Below are 23,886 nucleotides of genomic sequence, written 5' to 3'. Positions count from 1 at the left end.
AACAAACACCGAAACGCTCCTGGAGACGAGAACGCCGGAACAAGCACCTGCACCACCACCGGGGCTGAGGCGATCAACGAGGAAGACCAGACCGCCCGCTCGACTCGTGGCATCGGCGTGAAATCAAGAATGTTGTTGGACTGTAACAAAAAAAAATTTCTCTTACTAATATTGTAAATAGTTTCACAAACCTTGTACATAGCCCAGTGTAGGGCTAAAACTGTAATGACATGCCCGAAATTTTTCCTCCCAGGACCAGCCTTGTAAACCCTACCACCATGCGAACCACCACCCCGCCGGGTTCATTTTTAACAAGGGGTGAATGTGGTAGTATGTATTAGGGGTCATGTGGGACTGTGAAGCCGTGATGCTGTTGGCTGACAGATCCCGGGTCCTGGTTGGCTGTTGACTCCTGGCTCCGCCCTGAAGGCGGAGTATAAGAACCCGAGCTTCTCCCCGCCGCTCCATTCTGTTGCTGAACTGCTGGGGACAAGTCTCGCTTAATAAAGCCTCATCGACTTCATCTCTACTCGTCTCTCTCGTAAGTCATTGTGCGCTACACTGGGTTATGGGGATAGGGTGGAGGTGTTGACCTTGGGTAGGGTGCTCTTTCCAAGAGCTGGTGTAGACTCGATGGGCCGAATGGCCTCCTTCTGCACTGTAAATTCTATGAAGAAACAGCTAAGGTCGTCCATCTGGTAGCGAGCGTTGACTTTGAACTTACTTGCTTCTGGTGATGCTGGTGGATGGGTCTCTCCGCTTTGAGAGCCAAGTCCAAGAGAGCGAATCTCTAGTGGGGGTTCCCTCTTATACTTGGAGGGGCTTTGCGCACTTTTAGGCGGGCCTTAAACTTGGTCCCAATTAATTGGGCCGCTTCTCGATCATTGTTATCGATCTTAGCCAATAAAGGGTGGGTGCCCTGATGGCTGGGTGTGTCTTAGGTGGCCGTTGGCCTTGCTTTGTTTGTGTCTTTCTGGCACTGGGATGTCTGTAACAGTATCAACTACCTGAGTGTTAGTCCTTTGTTCCTCGGAGATGGGCCATCAATATGCTAATCAACCCAGAGTTTTGATTCGGTCTGGTAACTGCTTCCCAAATATACATTCAGGCACTGTGCCTTCTTGTTGTCTAGCATTGTCCACATTTCCCTACATTCTTTGTGAGCCATTTTGTATTCTGGAAGTGGCCATCCCCCCCCCCCCCCCCGCCCACTTCGTCTTTCCTCAGCTCTCCCTCCACTTTGCTCCCGTCAACTAGCTATCCAGCTAGCCCATTAGCTCCCACCCTCTGGCGTCAAAAAACCTGCCATCTGCCAGATCCTCCCTAAACATAGCACAAGCACTCAACACAGTAACAACAATCCCCAAAAGCAAACACACTAACCCCCAACGCGCAGGCAACAGGGCCCACCCGTCCCCCTTTAACCGATTCTTATCAGTCCCATCACCTTCAAACAGAATCAAACACAATAGAAGAAGCTTCAAGCAGCTTAAGCAAAAGTATGCATGCAAGAATCAACCATCTTTCTTACAGAAAATAAAACCCCCCATCGCAACTTAAAAGTTTTTTCCTTTGTAATCCAGTACATAAAGCAATAAATCAAAATCAAATTACACAAGAAAAAAAAACCTTTCCCGAACATCGCGACTTAACTCACAGAATTAGAAAGACTGAAATTTTAAACAAGAAAAAAAAAACATAGAACTATTTTTTTCTCCCCCCTCCCCACTTTATCCCTTCCCCCGAACTCAGTCCATCACAGTTTGAATTTAAAAGTCCTTAAGCCAGATTATTGTCCTTCATAAAAGTAGCCACCTCTTCCAGAGAGTTGAAGTACAACTCCCGGTTCTCGTAAGTCACCCAAAGACGAGCCGGGTATAACAGTCCACATTTAATGTCTTTCGCAAACAGGGCTGCCTTTACTTTGTTGAAACTTGCTCTCCTCTTTGCGAGTTCTGGTCCCCAATCTTGGTACACCCGGATCTCTGATTCTTCCCACATGTACCGTTTCATCTGCCTGGCCCACTTCATGATACGCTCCTTGTCGAGGAATCAATGTAGCCTCACCACCATGGCCCTCGGGGGCTCACGACCCTGGGGCTTACTTACGAGTACCCTATGTGCCCGGTCCACCTCCAGCGGCTTGTCAAACACATCGGCTCCGACCATCTCCTGCAACATCTTCCCCACATACGGACCCGCATCTGATCCCTTCTTTCCCTCTGGCAGCCCGACGATTCGGATATTTTGCCTGCGAGACTGGTTCTCCAAGTCTTCTACCTTGTCCAGCAGTTGTTTCTGGCTGTGCTGCAGTACGCTAATTTCCAAAGCCATTGCAGTGGACTCCTCCCCTAGTTCAGTTGCCTGCTCCTGAAACCTTTGAATCTCCTGTCCCTGGGTTGTCATTTTCTCCTCCACCCGGTCAACCACCTCCTTAATCGAGGCAATCGCCTGGGTCATGTCTTCTGGACACTCCTTATGATGCTGGGCAAACTTCTCATCCAGGTACTCGACCCATTGCTCCATCGACCAGTGAGCTGGCGTGGACAAGCTTTGTCTCGTTATCATTGTTCTTGATGGCCTCTGAGCCTTGCTGTCACTCATCTTTTGGTTTCTTCTTTTTCGACTCTTATTTGGACACAAGTCCATAAATTGAGGGTCACCTTCTTTTCCTCTCCCTTCGATCAACATATGTTGGGAAATTTCCTGAAAATCCGGCTTAAAAACCATTAAAAAAAACACTAAGGGTGAGAGCTGCTGAATATGCGACCTTTCACTCCATGGTCGCCACCGAAAGGTCTCCTCCTCTTTTTTTACTAACTGACCGTGGAATATCCCTAGAGCTTCCTCAGTTCCTCTCAACTGAGCCAAACAGCACACTACGGCTATTGGCTTTTTAAACTTTGATGCATTTTTCTTGGATATCTTACACAAGTTTTCCCACTAGGTTTGTCCTATCCTTCCAGGACCTGACTCGGTGTTCGCGCAGAAACTATCTCATAGGGGCCAACCTTTCCCTTTTAAGTATTTCCTCAGTTCATCCTATTATGGGCCAAGTTTTTAGAAAACCCCAAAGTGTACCTGACCCACAATATTGTGGTATGGGGAGCAGACGACCCTCTCTACAGGTGTGGTACAGCAGAAATGGAAAAGTATTCTTTAAAGCAAAACAATGTTTATTCTATGAACTCAAGTTAACCTTTTTAAAACATACAGTGAACATCTTAGCAACCATCAACTCAAATATAACCCCCAAAGAATACAACACTAAGTAATCCTTAATAACTTCCCAAACAACATCCAGAAGACAGAAGAAATACCTTTTAACAGAAGTACATTAGGTTTACATTCACTACTGAGAACATTTATAATTCTGAATTCACCAAATGATCAAGAGATAGTCTTTTCATGGCAGGGAGATGAACAGTGCACCCGCTCTGTCTGGGTTCAGCTCCACACTGAAAACAAAACTAAAACACTCCCTGCAGCAAACAGCCTAAAACGAAAGTAAAAAGCTGACAGAGCCCAGCTCCACCCACTCTCTGACATCACTGCAGTAATAAACACCCATTTCTTAAAGGTACTCTCACTACAGTTATTTATATACACACCCATTTATAAACACCCATTTCTTAAAGGTACTCTCACATGACAATCCTCCCATATGGGACACTTCTCAGACGTATCAATTAATTCTTCTTCAGTTAACTGTGGGTTCATCTTCTTCTCTGATAACTGAGCTGTCATTTCCTCTCTTTTAATTTGGAACAAGGGAATAGGGAGTCAATCGGACAGCGGGTACGGCTTATGGCTATGTTCCTGTCCAAATCCCTCTGAATTTGCGTGCAAATTTGTAGAGTTTACCTTATCCTGCCCTGTTAGGTTTGCATGCGGTCAGTACACACTTCTGTAATTCGATTATTTGTCCAATACGGAGCTCACCTGTGGTTTTCGCTTTTTAAACTAATTAATCAAATTTGTGGGATCCTTCGTAGTAACAAAATTACTTCTAGATGAATCCGATCAGAGTCGCCAGTTTGTTGACTTCTATTTTTATTAATAAATGTGTGCGAGTGAATTCCGTGCATTGGACAAATGACCACACAACAAGTATTTAGTATAATCACAGTTTATTAGTGAACATAGGATTAGTTCTATACTTAATAAATTACATGCTACTACACATTAGACTATATATAGCAGTTTAAACAATCTTTACTTAACTTCCAAGTGACCGGCTCTGTGCAGGTTAGATAAGGCCTTTATCTGGTTCCCCACGTGTGGCGGCTGGAGGTTGTCTGGTTTGTCTAGGCTGAGTGTCGTCTTTCAGGTGGAGATCGCGGGTCCTTGAACTTAGCTGGTCGATGTGCTGCAGTTGAATGACAGAAGCCGGCCCCCCAAAAGTGACTGAATGTTGGTTGCGCAGTTCTTCTTATCCGCCGATCTTTTGCCTTCTTTTAGGCGGTCCCAGGTAGGGATCCAATGGATCAATCGGATTTCAATCACCCTAATCGATCCTGGCCAATTATGGGCGGGTACCATTTTTTAAAAAATGTATTTTATTACAAACATGTATCAAAACGAGTTACAGCGAACAAACATCCAGGTAAACATGCTTCCCAACAATCAACTATACAGTCTGGACAGATTTTTTCTCTTTTTCAACACACCACCCCCCGCGACGAACAGCCCCTCAAACACGGTCACAAAGATCCCCCACCTTTCCTCAAAACCCCCTGAAGAGCCCCTTACTCATATTTTATCTTCTGTAATCGCAGGAAGTTGTACAAGTCACCCAACCAAGTCGCTACCCCTGGTGGTGATGCCGACTGCCACTCCAGCAAAATTCGCCGCCGTGCAATCAGAGAGGCGAAGGCCAAAACATCGGTCTTCCTCCTCTCCATGAGCCCCGGTTTCTCTGAGACCCCAAATATCGCCACCAAAGGGTCCGGATCCACGCCCTCCTCCACTATTCTGGCTAAGACTGCAAACACTCCCGCCCAGAATCTTCCAAATTTTTCACAACAGCAAAACATATGAGCGTGTTTCGCTGGCCCCCACCCACACCTTTCACACTCATCTGCTACCCTCTGAAAGAACCCACTCATTCTCACCTGAGTCATATGCACCCTGTGCAAACAGGCGCCCCTGAGTCTGCTACTTATGGTAAGTTTCAATCTGAAGCCCATTGTCCCGGGAAAGCCTGCGAGTGGCCTTTAGCTGGTGTGAGTTTCTGTATAAGTCTGAGTTGTTGTTTGCAATATACACAAGTTGTGTCCTGTCTGGGTCCGAACTGACCACAATTCCCATCGTCCTTTGCGAACGGCCATTTTAGATGGCCACATATTGGTTAACGTTGAAAACTGGCACGGAGGTCGTAATGTGTGATTAACTCACGCCCCATCTAATTTCTAAAGTGGTGCACGTGAAACTGGAGCCGGACCCTCAGGAGAACATATTCAGGGTGTCGGACCAGCCGGGGTTGGAAACGGGTGCGGAGGCAGATGTTGTAGCCTTTGCCTCGTTGATCGCCCGAAGGCGGATCCTGTTGAAATGGAGAGCAACCCTGTGCCCTGGCGTGGCGGGGGTACCTGTTGGAATTCTTGACTCTTGAGAAGGTTAAGTTTGAACTGAGGGGAAGGATGGAGGGGTTCTACAATTCATGGCCGTTATTCATTCTGCACTTTCAAGAATTGGATGACATCGAACATTAGTTGGGGGGTGGGCGGGGTGGGGGGGGGGGGGCGGGGGGTTGGGAGGATTGGGTGGATTGGGGGAGGGGATGTGTTAATTGTGACTATGGGTGATTCCTGATTTCTTTTTGTTATTTGTTTATGTTAACATGTGGGCAGTTGTTTGGGGGTTGGTGGGAGGATGGGATTGTTGTTGTTGATATGAGAATTGACGTTATATTCGTTACTGCTTATTGTTTATTGTTGGTGGGTGTAAATTTGGGAGAAAATGTGAAAAGACTGTCAGAAGGGGCCACGCTCGACCTAGCTGAAACGAAGAAGCTAGCGCTCTCCATGATGGTTGCCTCACGTAACATTCAGGCCTACCCCACCAGCCGCGCGGCCCACCCCTCCTACCCCTCGTGGACTCCACAGACGGCCGCCCCAGCGGGGCCCTTACCCAGCCAGTACGCCTGCGCCACATGCCAGCCCGCGCACCCTAGGGGTCCCCGATGTTACTTCTGAGGCCAGCAGAAGCACCCTTGCCAACGCTGCCCGGACCGCGCTGCCCTTTGCAAGGCTTACGGCAAAAAGGAGCACTTCGCCGCGGTGTGCCAGGCCCGCGCAGTCGCTGCTATCGCCCCCACCCCCCTAGCTTACACACAATGGGCGCCGCCATCTTCATCTCCCCGGACCACGCGCGGCCAGTGGGCGCCGCAATCTTCACCTCCCCGGACCACGCGCGGCCAGTGGGCGCCGCCATCTTCACCTCCCGGGGCCAGTGGGCGCTGCCATCTTCATCTCCCGGGCCCACACACGACCAGTGGGCGCGGCCATCTTCTCCCCCCAGTCCATGTGCGGCCCATGGGCGCCGCCATCTTGTCCAAACCCCGCAACGTGTGGCCCATGGGTGCCACCATTTTGTCCCCCGCAGGATCTCCAGGCGCCACCATCTTGTCTCCCCCACGGGACATGGACACCGACAGCATTCCAGGACCTGGGCCCCCCAGGCTCCCCAACATCCGACGTCAGCGACGACCGACCACGACTGGCCTCAGTGACGATCGACCAGTCTCGTCCGCACAACCTGGCCATCGCATCGGCCAGTGTGAAAATCAACGGCCACGCGACCTCTTGCCTGCTGGACTCCGGGAGCACCAAAAGCTTTGTACACCCGGATACGGGAAGGCGCTGCTCCCTTGCGGTACACCCCGCCAACCAAAGAATCTCCCTGGCCTCCGGATCCCAATCCGTCGTGATCCGGGGGTTCTGCACGGTCATACTCACGGTCCAGGGTGTAGAATTCAGCGGCTTCCGCCTCTATGTGCTCCCTAATCTCTGCACTGCCCTACTACGCGGCCTGGACTTCCATTGCAACCTCCAGAGCCTAACCCTCAAATTCGGCGGGCCCCGACCACCCCTCACTGTGTGCGGCCTCACGATCCTAAAGGTCGATTTGCCTTCCCTCTTCGCCAATCGAACCCCGGATTGCAAACCCGTCGCCACCAGGAGCAGACGGTACAGCACCCAGGACAGGACCTTCATCAGGTCCGAGGTCCAGCGGCTGCTTCGGGAGGGCATTATCGAGGCCAGCAACAGCCCCTGGAGAGCCCAAGTGGTAGTCGTTAAAACTGGGGAGAAACACAGAATGGTCGTGGACTACAGCCAGACCATCAATCGGTCCACGCAGCTCTACGCGTACCCCCTCCCACGCTTATCTGATATGGTCAATCAGATTGCACAGTACCGGGTCGTCTCAACGGTAGACCTCAAATCCGCCTATCACCAGCTCCCCATTCGTAAATCAGAGCATCCATGCACCGCTTTTGAGGCGGACGGTCGTATCTATCACTTTGTCAGGGTTCCCTTAGGCGTCACTAACGGGGTCTCAGTCTTTCAAAGGAGATTGGACCAAATGGTCGACCAGTACGGTTTGCGGGCCACCTTCCCATACCTAGACAACGTCACCATCTGTGGCCATGACCAGCAGGACCACGATGCTTGCCAAATTTCTCCACACCGCCACTCTCCTCAACCTCACCTACAACAAGGAGAAGTGCATGTTTAGCACAACCCGCTTAGCCATACCCGGCTATGTGGTCCAGAACGGAGTTCTGGGGGCCGATCCCGACCGCATGCGCTCCCTCATGGAGCTTCCCCTCCCCCACTGCCCCAAGGCCCTCAAACGCTGCCTAGGGTTCTTCTCGTACTACGCCCAGTGGGTCCCAAACTATGCGGACAAGGCCTGCCCACTCATTCAGTCCACCCATTTTCCCCTGACGGCCGAGGCACAGCAGGCCTTCGCCCGTATCAGAGCCGATATCGCCAAGGCCGGGATGCACGCAGTAGACGAGACACTGCCCTTTCAAGTAGAGAGCGACGCATCGGACGTCGCCCTAGCCGCCGCCCTCAATCAGGCAGGCAGACCCGTGGCATTCTTTTCCTGCACCCTTCATGCCTCAGAAATTCGGCACTCATCCATCGAAAAAGAGGCCCAAGCTATCGTTGAAGTTGTGCGGCATTGGAGGCATTATCATAGATTATCATAGAATTTACAGTGCAGATAGGCCGGTAAGAGATTCACTCTCCTCACTGACCAACGGTCGGTTGCCTTCATGTTCAATAACACAGTGGGGCAAGATCAAAAACGATAAAACCTTGCGGTGGAGGATCGAGCTCTCCCCCTATAATTACGAGATTTTTATCGCCCCGGCAAACTCAACGAGCCTCCAGACGTCCTATCCCGAGGTACATGTGCCAGCGCACAAGTAGACCGACTTCGGACCCTGCACGACAGCCTTTGTCACCCGTAAGTCACACTATTTCATAAAGGCCCGCAACCTGCCCTACTCCATCGAGGAAGTACGGACAATCACCAGGGACTGCCAGGTCTGTGCGGAGTGCAAGCCGCACTTCTACCGGCCGGGCCGTGCGTTCCTGGTGAAGGCCTCCCGCCCCTTTGAACGCCTCAGCGTGGATTTCAAAGGGCCCCTCCCCTCCACCGGCCGAAACACGTATATTCTCAGTGTGGTCGATGAGTACTCCAGGTTCCCCTTCGCCATTCCATGCCCCGACATGACGTCTGCCACCGTCATCAAAGCCCTAAACACTATCTCCGCTCTGTTCGGTTTCCCCGCCTATATCCACAGTAAGAAGTCTTACAACATCAGATTAAAGTCCAACAGGTTTGTTTCGATATCACTAGCTTTCGGAGCGCTGCTCCTTCCTCAGGTGAATGAAGAGGTATGTTCCAGAAACATATATATAGACAGATTCAAAGATGCCAGACAATGCTTGGAATACGAGCATTAGCAGGTGATTAAATCTTTACAGATCCAGAGATGGGGTAACCCAGGTTACAGAGGTGCGAATTGTGTCAAGCCAGTACAGTTGGTAGGATTTCGCAGGCCAGATGGTGGGGGATGAATGTAATGAGATATGAATCCCAGGTCCCGGTTGAGGCCGCACTCATGTGTGCGGAACTTGGCTATAAGTTTCTGCTCGGTGATTCTGCGTTGTCGCGCGTCCTGAAGGCCGCCTTGGAGAACGCTGACCCGGAGATCAGAGGCTGAATGCCCTTGACTGCTGAAGTGTTTCCCGACTGGAAGGTAACATTCCTGTCTGGTGATTGTCGCGCGATGTCCGTTCATTCGTTGTCGCAGCGTCTGCATGGTCTCACCAATGCTCCACGCTTCGGGACATCCTTTCCTGCAGCGTATGAGGTAGACAACGTTGGCCGAGTCGCACGAGTATGTACTGCGTACCTGGTGGGTGGTGTTCTCACGTGTAATGGTGGTATCCATGTCGATGATCTGGCACGTCTTGCAGAGACGTCGCACGTCGCGCGACAATCACCAGGCAGGAATGTTCCCTACCAGTCGGGAAACACTTCAACAGTCAAGGGCATTCAGCCTCTGATCTCCGGGTAAGCGTTCTCCAAGGCGGCCTTCAGTACGCGCGACAACGCAGAATCGCCGAGCAGAAACGTATAGTCAGGTTCCGCACACATGAGTGCGGCCTCGACCGGGACATGGGATTCATGTCGCATTACATTCATCCCCCACCATCTGGCCTGCGAAATCCTCCAACTGTCCTGGCTTGACACAATTAACCTGGGGTTACCCCATCTCTGGATCTGTAAAGATTTAATCACCTGCTAATGCTCGCATTCCAAGCATTGTCTGGCGTCTTTGAATTTGTCTATATATATGTTTCTGGAACATATCTCTTCATTCACCTGAGGAAGGAGCAGCGCTCCGAAAGCTAGTGATATCGAAACAAACCTGTTGGACTTTAACCTGGTGTTGTAAGACTTCTTACTGTGCTCACCCCAGTCCAACGCCGGCATCTCCACATCATGGCTTATATCCACAGTGACAGGGGATCCTCATTCATGAGCGATGAGCTGCGTCAGTTCCTGCTCAGCAGGGGTATCACCTCCAACAGTACGACCAGCTATAACCCCCGGGGAAACGGGCAAGTAGAGAGGGAGAATGGTATGGTATGGAGGGCCGTCCAACTGGGCCTACGGTCAAGGAACCTCCCATCCTCTCGCTGGCAGGAGGTCCTCCCTGATGCACTCCACTCCATTCGGTCACTGCTGTGCACTGCTACTAACCACACACCCCATGAACGTCTTTTGGCCTCCCCCAGGAAGTCCACATCCGGGGTGTCGCTCCTGACTTGGCTCGTGGCTCCAGGACCAGCCTGCTCCGTAGGCACGTCCGACTCCACAAGGCGGACCCATGGTGGAAAGGGTGCAATTGCTCCATGCCAACCCCCAGTATGCCTACGTGGCATACCCCGACGGCCGCCAAGATACTGTCTCCCTCAGGGACCTGGCACCAGCAGGTTCCACACACACACACCCCTCCGGCCCGGCGCCACCCTCCCCTCCCCCGGCGCACCCAGCATTAACCCCACCAGGACCACCAGTCCTTCCCCTGCCCACGCCCGAGGATGAAGAGGATTTTGGCACGCTCCCGGAGTCACCGAACATCAGGCCAGCATCGGCATCGCCGCCACCGCTACGTCGCTCCCAGCGGAACATCAAGGCACCAGACCGATTAAATCTCTAACTGGCACCGGACTTCAAAAGACATTTTGTTTCTGATCAAATACTGTAAATATAAATTAATTGCTGCATATAGTTCTCCACCACCCCCGCTGGACTCAATTTTAACAGGGGGTGAATGTGGTAAACCACTGTTGCACCTGCATTAGGTGATGTGAGGTAGGACCTGTACTACAGGTTCGCCGGTAGTCCCTGCCTGCTGGCTCCGCCCAATAGGTGGAGTATAAATATGTGTGCCCTCCATTCAGCAGCCATTTCGCTAGCTGCTGTGGCAGGCCACATATCTTAGAGCAATAAAGCCTCAGTTGTATCGAACTCTAGTCTTTGTTCAATTGAACATGCCTCAACCTCCAACCCCAACAGTACCCAAACCGAGGGGAAGGCTAAAACATCTGCCCCTGCTCCCATCTTCAGCTCCAGCAAGTCCCACATCCCAGTGAACTGGGCTCCAAATCCATGTCCAAGACCGCTGACATGGTGCTGAAGAACAACCTCCAAAATTACACTAACTTTGGGCAGGACCAGAACATATGCGTGTGATTTGCCGGGCCACTCCCACACCGCACACAACTATCCTCCACAACTTCAAACAACCGGCTCATCCTCGACATCGCCAGGTGTGCTCAATGTTGTATCAACCCAGCCTCGCACATGAGGTTGAGGCCTTAACCCTCTGCAGCACCTCACACCACAACCCCTTCTCCAGGCCATCCCCAGCTCCTCCTCCCACTTGACATTACTTTCTCTAGGGATGCCATATCTTCCTCCAAAATCCTCCCATAGATCGCCAAGATGACCCCCCCCCTCTGACGCCCCCTCCCCCCCAGCCCCTTTGTCAACAGTTCCCTCTCCAACAACAGGGAGGGTGGTGCCACCGGAAAAATCGGAAAGACCTTTTTGTGAAAACCCGCATCTGCATTTACCTGAAAATCTCCTCTCGCGAGTTCTTAAACTTTCCCCTCAACTCCTCCAAACTCGCAAACTGCTCTTCTACAAATAGGTCCTTCATTTCCATCACCCCTCGCTCCTCCCATCCCCGAAACTTAGCATCCAGTCTCCTTGGCTCAAACCTATGGTTCCTTCGGATCGGCATTAACTTTGATCCCATTCCTAGCCTAAAGTGCTGCTGAAATTGCCTCCATGTTTTCAACGTGGCCACCACCACTGGACTCCTCAAATATTTCCCTGGGCATACAGGAGCGGCACCGTTATCAACTCTCATAACCCGGACCCCTTAAAAGAGCCTGCCTCCATCCTCACCCATAAAGCCTCCAGCTCCAGCCCTGAATCTTCTTTGCATTCTCCACCCAATAATAATATAGCAGGTTTGGAAGGGCCAGGCCCCCTGCCCGTTCTGAGGCACCATCCTCTTAACCCTTGATACCTTACCTGCCGACACAAATGACAAAATCAACCGTTCCACCCCCATAAAAAACATTTTTGGCAAACTGAAACATTTTTGGCCCTGAAATAAAAATAAAAACCGCTGCAAAATGTTCATCTTAACCGCCTGCACTCGGCCTGCCAACAATAGTGGAAGCCTGTCCCATCTCAATTAGTCCACCTTGGCCCTACCCACCAGGTTCTCAAAATTCAACTTCGGAGCCGGGCCCGGTCCCCAGACACCTGCACTGTCAAGTATCTAAAGTCGGTAGTTGCCACCCGAAATGGCAACTGCCCCCAAACCTACATCCGTCCCCGGAGAAGACAACACAAAACACTCACTCCTTTCCAAATTTAACTCCTTGCCTGAAAAAGTCCCAAATCTCCTAAGCAGCCCCATTATATCCCCCACCGAAGAGCCGGGGATGGAAATACACAACAACAGATCATCAGCATACAGAGTCATCCTATGCTGGCCTTCTCCCTTCTCGTACATATCCCCCTTCACCTGCCTCAACTGCCGAAGCACCTTTCTTGTGGTTAGAAGGTCAAACCTGTCTGTAATTCCTTTCTCCCCACCAGGAGATCCAGAATAGGATCCTACACATAATTTCCAGTCACCTTCAAAATTTCCTCTGCCAGCCACTGCCGCTCCTTTCTTGGCTCCCTGTCCACCTGAGCCTTAAACAAGATGATCTTGCCCCTTTCTACCGCTTTCAACGCTTCCCACACCACTGACAGCAAAACCTCCCATTAAACCCCACATAATCATCAGTCACCTTTCCCATCTTTGCACAAAAGTTTCGGTCTGCCAACAGCCCCACGTCCAACCTCCATGCAGGTCTCTGTGCCAGTCCCTCTCCAGGACCACATCCACCCAAGGTAGCGCATAGTCCAAGATAACAATCGGCGAATATTCTGCTTTCCTCCCCTGGCTAATGGCGCGTTCCCGATAATAAAAAACTCAATCCTTGAAAATGCATTCTGTACTGGCGAACATAATGAATAGTCCCTGTCCCGTACATGCAAAAATCTCTGGTCTGTGATACACCATCAATAAACACACGAGTGATGAACGTAACTGAGGCTTTAATACACTAAACAGCAAGCCTCCTGCCTCTGGACCCAAACTGGGTCGGAGGCGGAGACTTGCCACCTTTATACATAAGCTGAGGGGAGGAGCCACAGGCGATGCCAGCCTGGACAAGCCCAGGCATGCACAATTCAACACAATGCCAGACAATGCAATACTGTGGTTTACCACAGTCTGCCCCCCATCTCCTCCATAAATGTAGCCAACACCTGCGCAGCCCCCGCCCCCTCAAGAGGGCCAGCGAACGGGGCTTGGACCTATCTTCTTTGTAATATTTAAAGCTAGTCTGTAGTACTTAGTGTCATGATATTCAAACACACACATCATGATGGACACACTAACAGGCAAATCAGAGTACACAACACCACAACCAATCACAGACAAGAACACCAACCACATAAAAAGCACGAGCACGACACCTGGTGGTCAGTAGGTCTGGGGAGAAGGGAACAAGAAAGAGCTGTTGAAACACCACAAGCAGGGAGCCCCCCACGTGCAGAGTGCAAAGACCAAACTGTAAATAGTGAGTTTAAATAAAGAAGCGTTGTACCATATGCAACTGTGTTGGCTCATCTGTGTGTCAGAACACCCAACACCACATGGTACAGGAGTGGATCGATACCTGCCTACTAACCTGCCATTCTGGACATGGACCACACCGGCAAACCGCAGCCGATGCAAGTCACGGGGAACCTAGGCACCAACTGGAAGCTCTACAGGCAGCGATTTGACCTGTACATCCGTGCCACCGAAAAACAGAATGTCTCGGATGATTCGAAGATTGCAATGCTCCTCTTCTACGCAGGCCCGCACCCAACTGATGTCTTTAACTCACTGGTGTTCGAAGAAGGCGAAAACCAGGCCAAATATGACACGGTCATCCTCAAACTGGACCAGCACTTTCAAGTTGAAGTAAACGAAAGTTTTGAAAGATACATCTTTCAGCAACGCCTGCAAGGTAAGGAGGAGCTTTTTCAACCCTTTTTGACGCACCTCCGGATTCTAGCGCAGTCCTGCGGTTACGGCACCACTACAGAGTCCATGATCAGGGACCAGATTGTTTTTGGCGTTGCCTCTAGTGGCCTACGCCAGCAGCTTCTTAAAATGAAAAGCCTCACCTTAGCGTCTGCTGTGGAAGCCTGTGTCCTCCATGAAAATGCTACCTGCCGTTTTGCCCGATTTCAGGCGTCCGAGTTGGCACGGAGGGGGTCCCCAGCCGTCGAATCGGCAAGCCAGGCCGCCCACGACGTCGAACGCATCCAGGCCGTCGATTTCTTCCCACCCCACGGCCCGGACGACAGCGGCCGCTTCCCGCGCTTTTCGCGGTCTCCCGCGCAGGTGCGCGCCAAAAATAACGGCCACAACGAGGGACGCACTGCGCAGGCGCGCCCACCGCAAGATTGCACTGCGCATGCGCAGTGGCGCAACGAACGCCGTGACGTCATGACGTGCAGCAATTGTGGAGGTCTACACTTAAAAGGGCAATGTCCTGCAAAAAACCGACAGTGCAACAGATGTGCCATGATGGGCCACTACGCAGCCCGCTGTCGTGCGGCTCAACCCATGGATCCGGCGCATCCTCGACAACCTCGCACACGAGTCAGGACCGTCCAGCCCACGCATCAAGACTTCCAGTTAAGTGATGCAGATGACCAGGATGCCTTCCGAGTTGCCGTCATTGATGTCAACAAGGTCAATGCCATCAATCCAGCCGATGAGTGGTGTGCCACCCTGACGGTCAACCGATCGCGCGTCGCCTTCCGTCTGGACACCGGCGCATCCGCCAACCTGATTGCTTACTCTGCAGTCCAGGCCATGAAGGTCAAACCACCCATCACACCATCCCGGCTTAAGATGGTTGACTATAACGGGAACGTTATCCCGTCCATAGGATCTTGCCAGCTACAGGTGACTCACAAGAGGTACACGGCCACACTCCCCTTCGAAGTTGTGGGCTCATCAAAGGACTCGTTACTGGGCGCACAAGCGTGTAAGGTCCTTCACCTGGTACAGCGCATTATGTCTCTCTCTCCAGATGAGATATCCGACTTCCCGGATGCTGAGTTCCACGCGAATCTCCATTCCCTCCTCGCTCACAACCAGGAGGTTTTTGAAGGCATGGGGACATTGCCACACACGTACAAGATTCGACTCAGACCGGACGCCATCCCTGTCGTTCACGCACCTCGCAGGGTTCCTGCGCCTCTCAAAGACCGCCTCAAGGCACAACTGCAGATTCTTCAGGACCAAGGGGTCCTATCCAAGGTCACGGAGCCCACGCCATGGGTCAGCTCCATGGTCTGTGTAAAGAAGCCCTCTGGCGAGCTCCGTATATGTATAGATCCAAAAGATCTGAACAACAACATCATGCGGGAACACTATCCCATCCCGAAACGAGAAGACCTCACCAGCGAGATGGCGCGAGCCAACATATTCGCTAAATTGGATGCATCCAAAGGATTCTGGCAGATCCAACTGGACCCGGCCAGCCGAAGACTATGCACATTCAACACCCCTTTTGGCAGATTCTGCTACAACCGGATGCCATTCGGCATCATTTCGGCATCTGAAGTATTCCACCGCATTATGGAGCAGATGATGGAAGGCATCGAAGGGGTACGTGTATATGTGGACGATATCATCATTTGGTCCACCACTCCGCAGGAACACATGCATCGTCTTCGACGTGTCTTTACCCGCATACGGCAAAATGGCCTGCGTCTCAACCGTGCGAAGTGTGCTTTCGGCCAGACGGAGCTGAAATTCCTCGGGGACCACATCTCAAGGTCCGGGGTCCATCCCGATGCAGACAAGGTTAGCGCCATCACAGCCATGCCACGACCGGCTGACAAGAAGGCTGTCTTAAGATTCCTGGGCATGGTCAACTTCCTTGGGAAGTTCATTCCCAACCTGGCTTCTCATACAACAAACATGCGCCATCTCGTAAAAAAATCGACGGAATTCAACTGGCACCAATCGCATCAGCGGGAATGGGAGGAGCTCAAGCACAAACTGGTCACGGCACCAGTGCTGGCCTTCTTTGACACGACTCGCCCTACAAAGATCTCAACAGACGCCAGCCAATCTGGTATTGGAGCGGTACTCCTGCAAAAAGACAGCACGTCATCATGGGCCCCGGTTGCGTATGCCTCACGAGCCATGACCCCTACCGAACAGCGCTACGCGCAAATCGAAAAAGAATGCCTGGGCTTGTTAACTGGACTGGACAAGTTCCACGACTATGTGTATGGCCTGCCACGATTCACGGTCGAAACTGACCACCGCCCCCTGGTCAACATCATTAACAAAGACCTGAACGACATGACTCCTCGCCTCCAGCGCATCTTACTTAAACTCAGGAGGTACGATTTTGAACTGATCTACACTCCGGGGAAGGAACTCATCGTGGCGGACACTCTTTCCCGAGCAGTGAGCACACCACCAGATGCAGAGGGGTTCGTGCGTCAAATTGAGGCACACGTGACTCTGACAGCAGCAAATCTGCCAGCTGATGATCCTAGTCTGGCCCACATACGCGCAGAGACGGCGACTGACGCTCTGCTGCAGCGAGTGATGCGCCACATGACGGAAGGGTGGCTAAAAGGGCAGTGCCCCCAGTTTTATAATGTGCGAGATGATCTCACCAATATAGACGGGGTCCTTATGAAATCGCATAGGATCGTTATTCCACACAGTGTGCGCCAGATGATTCTTCGTCAACTACACGAAGGCCACTTGGGCGTCGAAAAATGCAGACGAAGGGCCCGGGAGGCGGTATATTGGCCGGGTATTAATGAAGACATAGCCAACATGGTGCTCAACTGCACAACCTGTCAGAGGTTTCAGCCGGCGCAACCTCCGGAAACACTTCTACCACACGAGATGGTGACGTCCCCCTGGGCGAAGGTGGGTGTTGACCTATTTCACGCGCTCGGCAGAGATTACATTGTTATTATTGACTACTTCTCAAACTACCCGGAAGTCATGCCTCTCTATGATCTGACGTCGTCCGCAGTCATTGGGGCCTGCAAGGAAACGTTTGCTCGCCATGGCATTCCAAGGACTGTCATGTCAGACAATGGACCTTGTTTTGCCAGCCGTGAATGGTCGTCCTTTGCCGCAGCATATGGTTTCACTCATGTGACATCCAGCCCTCTGCATCCACAATCGAACGGGAAGGCTGAAAAGGGTGTCCACATCGCAAAGCGGCTCCTGTGCAAGGCGGCTGATGCCGGATCGGACTTTAACCTTGCCTTGCTGGCCTATCGATCGGCCCCATTATCCACGGGCCTCTCGCCAGCGCAGCTACTAATGGGTCGCTCCCTCAGGACGACGGTACCTTCCGTCCTGGCACCGACAACAGACCATGAGGCGGTTCTTCGGAACATGCAACTGCAGCGTGATCGCCAGAAAGGTCGGTACGACACACGAGCGACGGACCTGCCCCCCCTGTCCTCCGGAGACAAAGTACGCGTCCATCAACCGTATGGTGGCTGGTCAGCACCGGCCGAAGTCCTCCGACAAGTGGCTCCCCGCTCGTTCCTGGTTCGCATGCCGGATGGTTCCGTGCGTCGCCGCAATCGGCGCGCCCTTCGCCGACTTCCACGCTCACAGCCACACAGCACGCCAGATCCTCAACAGGCTTCCGAGGATGACTTTGTGGAGCTGCCGCACATCACGCCCTTTCCATCGCCACCCATGGCCATGCCTGCACAGCAGCCGGTGGTTCTTGATCCACCCTTGAGGCGGTCAACCCGAATTCGTCGCAAACCCATTAGAATGGACTTATAATACAGTTCATATGTTTAATAAGTTGCACAATTTTACATGATAACCTGTTGTTGTTTATCGTTCCAGATGTCGTCTGACTGGACAACTGTTCAAGTTTTTTTTCTTCTTCTCTCGTTCGTATTTCTGTTATGTTATGGTACAACTGGATTCATGTGACGCACTCGACATCGCCCCATGTACATAGTTCCGTCATAGACACATGCTGCACACGGCACGCACACACTCTTAGATGCACTCACGTCACGATCATATTTAATACCACGTAGGCACATATCTTTGTAAAAAGGGGGGATGTCATGATATTCAAACACACACATCATGATGGACACACTAACAGGCAAATCAGAGTACACAACACCACAACCAATCACAGACAAGAACACCAACCACATAAAAAGCACGAGCACGACACCTGGTGGTCAGTAGGTCTGGGGAGAAGGGAACAAGAAAGAGCTGTTGAAACACCACAAGCAGGGAGCCCCCCACGTGCAGAGTGCAAAGACCAAACTGTAAATAGTGAGTTTAAATAAAGAAGCGTTGTACCATATGCAACTGTGTTGGCTCATCTGTGTGTCAGAACACCCAACACCACACTTAGAGCTGACGTGGACTTCAGAAATCTGAGGTATTTTGTGACTGAGGGAAGTGCTGTTATCAGTGGAAATGATGTGCAACAATCATCAAAGCTCATCCTGGGAGAGAGCAGGCATAAAGTTTTCATACTGGAGGGCTTGGTGGAATAGTTGAAATGTAAGAGAGATATCCGATACCCTCAGGGAGCCTGGAGGTCCTTTAGATAATGATGCACGATCAATGACCATTAAAGCAAGGTTGTAGTCCAACTGAAGGCTTTAATAAGCTAGATGTTTCCCCAGCAGCTCAGGTACAGAATGAAGGCTGCTGGGGCAGCACGGGCTCTTATACCCCGCCTAGCAAGGCGGAGCTACCATACAGCTTGACCAATAGGAAGCATACAGTTTCTACCAATGGTGTTCCAGCATTACCAGGTACCATAATACCTCTACTACCACAGATAGATACTCAGTAGGCAATGACAACAGTAGTGCAGGATTTCACTGTCAAAGATAGAGGCCTGGCACATAGGTACTATGCAGCAGGATTTTAATCATTTCTCATGAGTAGTCAAGGTCAGTTAATTCATCCTGTGGCAAGGTGGCACAATGGTTAGCATTATTGCTGACTATTAATTCCTAACTTGTAATCCACTATCAGTCCTTCTTCTGAAAGGCACAGGTTACAGAGGATTCATGTGGTGAAAATCCATTAGAATCCTACAAATGAATTTGGGGCAAAATTGACGTTCATCTAACAATCCGTACACTGGTACCTGAACAACCAAGGAATAACAAGCAGACTTTTAAAAAAATACATGAATTATAAAGTTAACTAAACGTGTTATAAACACTCATTGCAGTTTCAGGATATCACTCTTTATAGGTGGGCAAGTTCATGAAGCAACGATGTCCGAGTTGAATGTTATGGGCGAGATTCTCCGCTCCGCCGCGCCACATTTTGGCCCCGACCCGCCGGTGGGATTCTCCGTTATGCCGGCCGGTCAATGGGGTTTCCCATTGTGGGGCAGCCCCATGCCGGCGGGAAACCCCCGGGCGCCGGCAAAACGGAGAATCCCGCCGGCGGAGAATCCCGCCCAGGGAATCTGCATCGAGGACATCAGTACGCTTACATATGGAACTGATTAAACTAGTGGGCACCTCTGGTGGAAATTTTCATGGGCACATAATGGACAGCAAAATTGCAGACCTGTCCGCCAACCCTCTTTTTAGGTGTTTTGGTCCAATTTCTACCCACTTTTAAATTAAGATAACTAAAGCATTGCCCGCAGGAGAGGTTGGAAATATATCAATGTTTGCAGTGGCAGTATAATCTGATTAAACCATATAACTGTACAGCACAGAAGGTGCCCATTCAGCCTATTATGTCCATATTAACCCTTCTCTGGTTTAATCCAAAACTAATCCTATTGTTCTCCTCTTCTGTAGCCTTATGAACAAAAGTGCATCAGCAAAATTAATTCTTCCCAATTTAATTTTAAAAGATTTTAAAGCATAACTGGTCATCAAATAACAAATGGGATTCCCCTACAAGACTGTAAACTACTTCAGTTGATACTTTTAATTGTGTGACAGGGGGATATGTCTAACGTTTCTTAGATTTGTACCATGATTGTGTTCACTGCAGCTTGCCTCCAATCGGTGCTGCCATTTTGCTCTTTTTAAGAGAAACTGAAATGTGTCAGACTTAACTGGGCAAAATCTGCAAGAGAAAGAATCTGACAATCTTTGAAAAATATCAGGCGGGAGACCATTTCCAGGGCCCAACCAGCATAGTTCAGAGGTCTGTCCGGCGGTGGAATCTTCCAGGAGGTAACCTGTTCAAAGACCACCTCCACATTAACTCTCTGGTTAAGGACGACGGGTGGGTCCCCAAGAAAGGTGGCAGAATCAGAGGACCTACAGGACTGGATGGGCAGTCCCAGTGGGAGGAATGGGCGCTGCTGAGGCTGGTCAGAGAGCAGGTCATCTTAAAATGGAGGTGTCCTCAAAAGCCTAAGCCTGCTAAGGATTTTAACATAAGGGGCTGGATTCTCCGCCCCCGCCACATTTCTGCCCCGACCCGCCGGCGGGATTTTCCGTTACGCCGGCCGGACAATGGGGTTTCCCATTGTGGGGCAGCTCCACGCCGTCGGGAACCCCCCCGGGCGCCGGCAAAATGGAGACTCCCGCCGGCGGAAAATCCCACCCAAGGAATGGCCACAGCCCTGAGGACCATCACCGTGGAGGGGAATGGGTATGACACATCCTGCAGCCTTTGGATTGATGAAGCTCAATAATGGGGCTATTGAGATGAGGACCTGCTGGCCCTCTGACCTGTTGTCTGGAGGTCACTTCCCAAGTTGCCACCTGCCTTCTGATTTGGGAGTAGTGGTGCAGTCCGACTGCAGGAAAATCTCCGACGGATCTGCACCCTGTCCCAAAGTGAGTTCTTAATTGTCTCTGTAATTGGTTACCCACTGCTGCTACTTGGAGCCCACCTCTGTCTGTCCCTCTACTGCAGCTAAATGTCAATGGAGAGAGAGCATATGATGTTCACAGGCACCATCAAGGCCTTCCGTGCCCGCAGGGTCTGAGGTGCTTTATCGACCCTTTGAATCACAATTTGGTTTGATGTTTTAAGTTTCATTTATGATTTGTTTTTGTTTTAGGCAGTATACCTTTAAGGGGCTGCCCTTGTTACTTTGTTCCTCAGTTTATTTAATTTAATTGTTTTCCATCAAAATATTTGAAGCCCACCTCTGGCAAAAGCATGTGTCAGAGAGCCGACGAGATGCACAACTTCCAAAAATTCTCAGCAATTTTGGAGGGTTGGGATGATTTTACTCAACTTGTCTGCCAGTTAGCAGTGCCTCAGCCACTGTAAGCGAGTTTAGACAGGACAGCTTTCAACTGTCTTGTAAGCATTGAACAACACATTCTTCATGAAAACTATTTGATCATTCTTTTTCTTTTGTTTGGTTAGGGGAAAGAGTCAGAGGAACAACATGTTATTTTCACTCTAAATCATGTATTAGTTCAGGAATAGTTTCAGCACATATTTTCTTGGCAAAAAAATCTTTTTTTCTGGAAGTTTTTATTTAAAAGCAATTGGGATTTGACATGGAGACAGTAACCACTCCACCCTCTCCACTCCCTCCAATTAAAAATTGTGGGGCTGGGAAGCCCTGAGCCATCGGAAAATGGATTGGCATAGGGCAAAACTTCTGCCCCCATCTGGGAAGAGGTCTTGCCTCCATGAGTTGTCAGCCAATCAAATGGACAAGAGCTGTCTTGTTCCAGCAGCACCACTGTGAGCAGCAGCCATACGAGGACTGCAGGCAATCCCCAATAATAGATATCACTGAAGCCCGATTGGAAGGTGAATAGGGATAGGGTGGTGTGGAAAGTATGCTTCTACCAAGACCAGATTGGCAGGCCCTGACTAAGGGGTGGGATATTGTGACTGGAACAGCAGATGTTGGGGAACTTGTGGGGGCAGTTAGTACCGTAGTGGGTGGCTGGGACCCTCCCCCCCACCCCGGGATTCCCCCCCAACCTCGTTTTATTTGTGAAAATATCAATATGATGTAATCAGTGCTGGGACCTGTGGTAGTATGCATTAGGGGTCATGTGGGACTGTGAAGCTGTGATGTCATTGGCTGACAGATCTCGGGTCATGGTTGGCTTTTGACCTCTAGCTCCGCCCTGAAGGCGGAGTATAAGAACCAGGAGTTCTCCCCCGCAGGCCAGTCTGTTACTGAACTGCGGGGAACAAGTCACGCTTAATAAAGCCTCATCGACTTCATCTCTATTCGTCTCTCGTGAGTCTTTGTGCGCTACAATTTATTAAGCGTGCTTAAAGGACTATGGAGCTCAGGATCATCCCGGAATGCCTGAGGATCAGCCCCCATGCAGTGAACTCAGCAGCAGTTTTCAAACACTGGCAGACTTGTTTCGAGGCCTACCTCAGAACGGCCCCCGGCCGGGTCACAGAAGACCAGAAACTACAGGTCCTGCACTCGAGGGTAAGCCCGGAAATTTTCCCTCTCATCGAAGACGCAGAGGATTTCCAGACGGCGTTCGCAGCACTAAAGAGCATCTATATTCGCCCAGTGAACCAGATCTACGCACACTACCAACTCGCAATGAGACGGCAAAGTCCCGAAGAATCGCTGGACGAATTCTATGCCGCGCTGCTAATTTTGGGAAGGGCCTGCAGCTGCCCGCCGGTAAACGCGATTGAACACATGGACATGTTGATGCGCGATGCTTTTGTCGCAGGTATGAACTCTCCCCAAATCCGCCAAAGACTTTTGGAAAAAGAGTCGCTGGGACTCTCAGAGGCACGGGCCCTTGCAGCCTCCCTGGATGTAGCCGCGCGAAACGCCCGCACGTACGGCCCCGACCACGCGGCAGCCCCTTGGGCTCCGTGGACCCCCGTCGCGACAAACCCCCCCACCCCCCCCCCCACCCCACAGGCTTGCGCGGTTCAGACTCTAAATCATCCCGGGGGGGCCCGCTGCTATTTCTGCGGCCAGGCGAAACACCCCCGGCAGCGCTGCCCGGCCCGCGCAACGATTTGCAAGAGCTGCGGGAAAAAGGGCCATTTCGCGGCTGTGTGCCGGTCCCGGGAGGTCGCCGCTGTCCCAGGAGAAGAAGCAGTCCTGCGCGTTTCTAACGCTCCCCAACCCCCCCAGTGCCCTATGTACGACCCGCAAGCGCAGCAATTTTGGGTCCCGGCCACCGCTGTCCCCGGAGAACAAGGAGTCCTGCGTGTTTCAAACGCTCCCCAACCCCTCCAGCGCCCCATGTGCGACCCGCAGGCGCCGCCATTTTGGGTCCCGGCCACCATGAGGGGTGGAGGGGTGCCGCCATCTTGGGACCCCCCAGCCCTGTGCGACGCATGTGGGTTGCCATTTTGTCCACCCCCGCCGCCATCTTGTGACCCCCCAGCCATTTGCGATGCATGGGGGCAGCCATTTTGTTCACCCCCGCCGCCATCTTGGACGGCAACAACGGACCCCAGTGTCGACGGCTCCACGTGGTTCGAGGAAGACGCTCAAGCACTACGATCACGTCTGGCCTCAATGACGCTGGACCAAGCACGGCCCCGGACGCTCCAGACGACGACAACAACGGTGCTGATAAACGGGCATGAGACACCATGCCTGGTCGACTCCGGGAGCACAGAAAGCTTCATCCACCCCGACACGGTAAGACGCTGTTTTTTGAGAATCCGTCCCAGTGCGCAAAAGATTTCCCTAGCTGCAGGATCCCACTCCGTACAGATTAAAGACT

This window comes from Scyliorhinus torazame, chromosome 2, assembly GCF_047496885.1.
Source record: "Scyliorhinus torazame isolate Kashiwa2021f chromosome 2, sScyTor2.1, whole genome shotgun sequence".
Taxonomy (NCBI): domain Eukaryota; kingdom Metazoa; phylum Chordata; class Chondrichthyes; order Carcharhiniformes; family Scyliorhinidae; genus Scyliorhinus; species Scyliorhinus torazame.
This window is presented reverse-complemented; position numbering follows the sequence as displayed.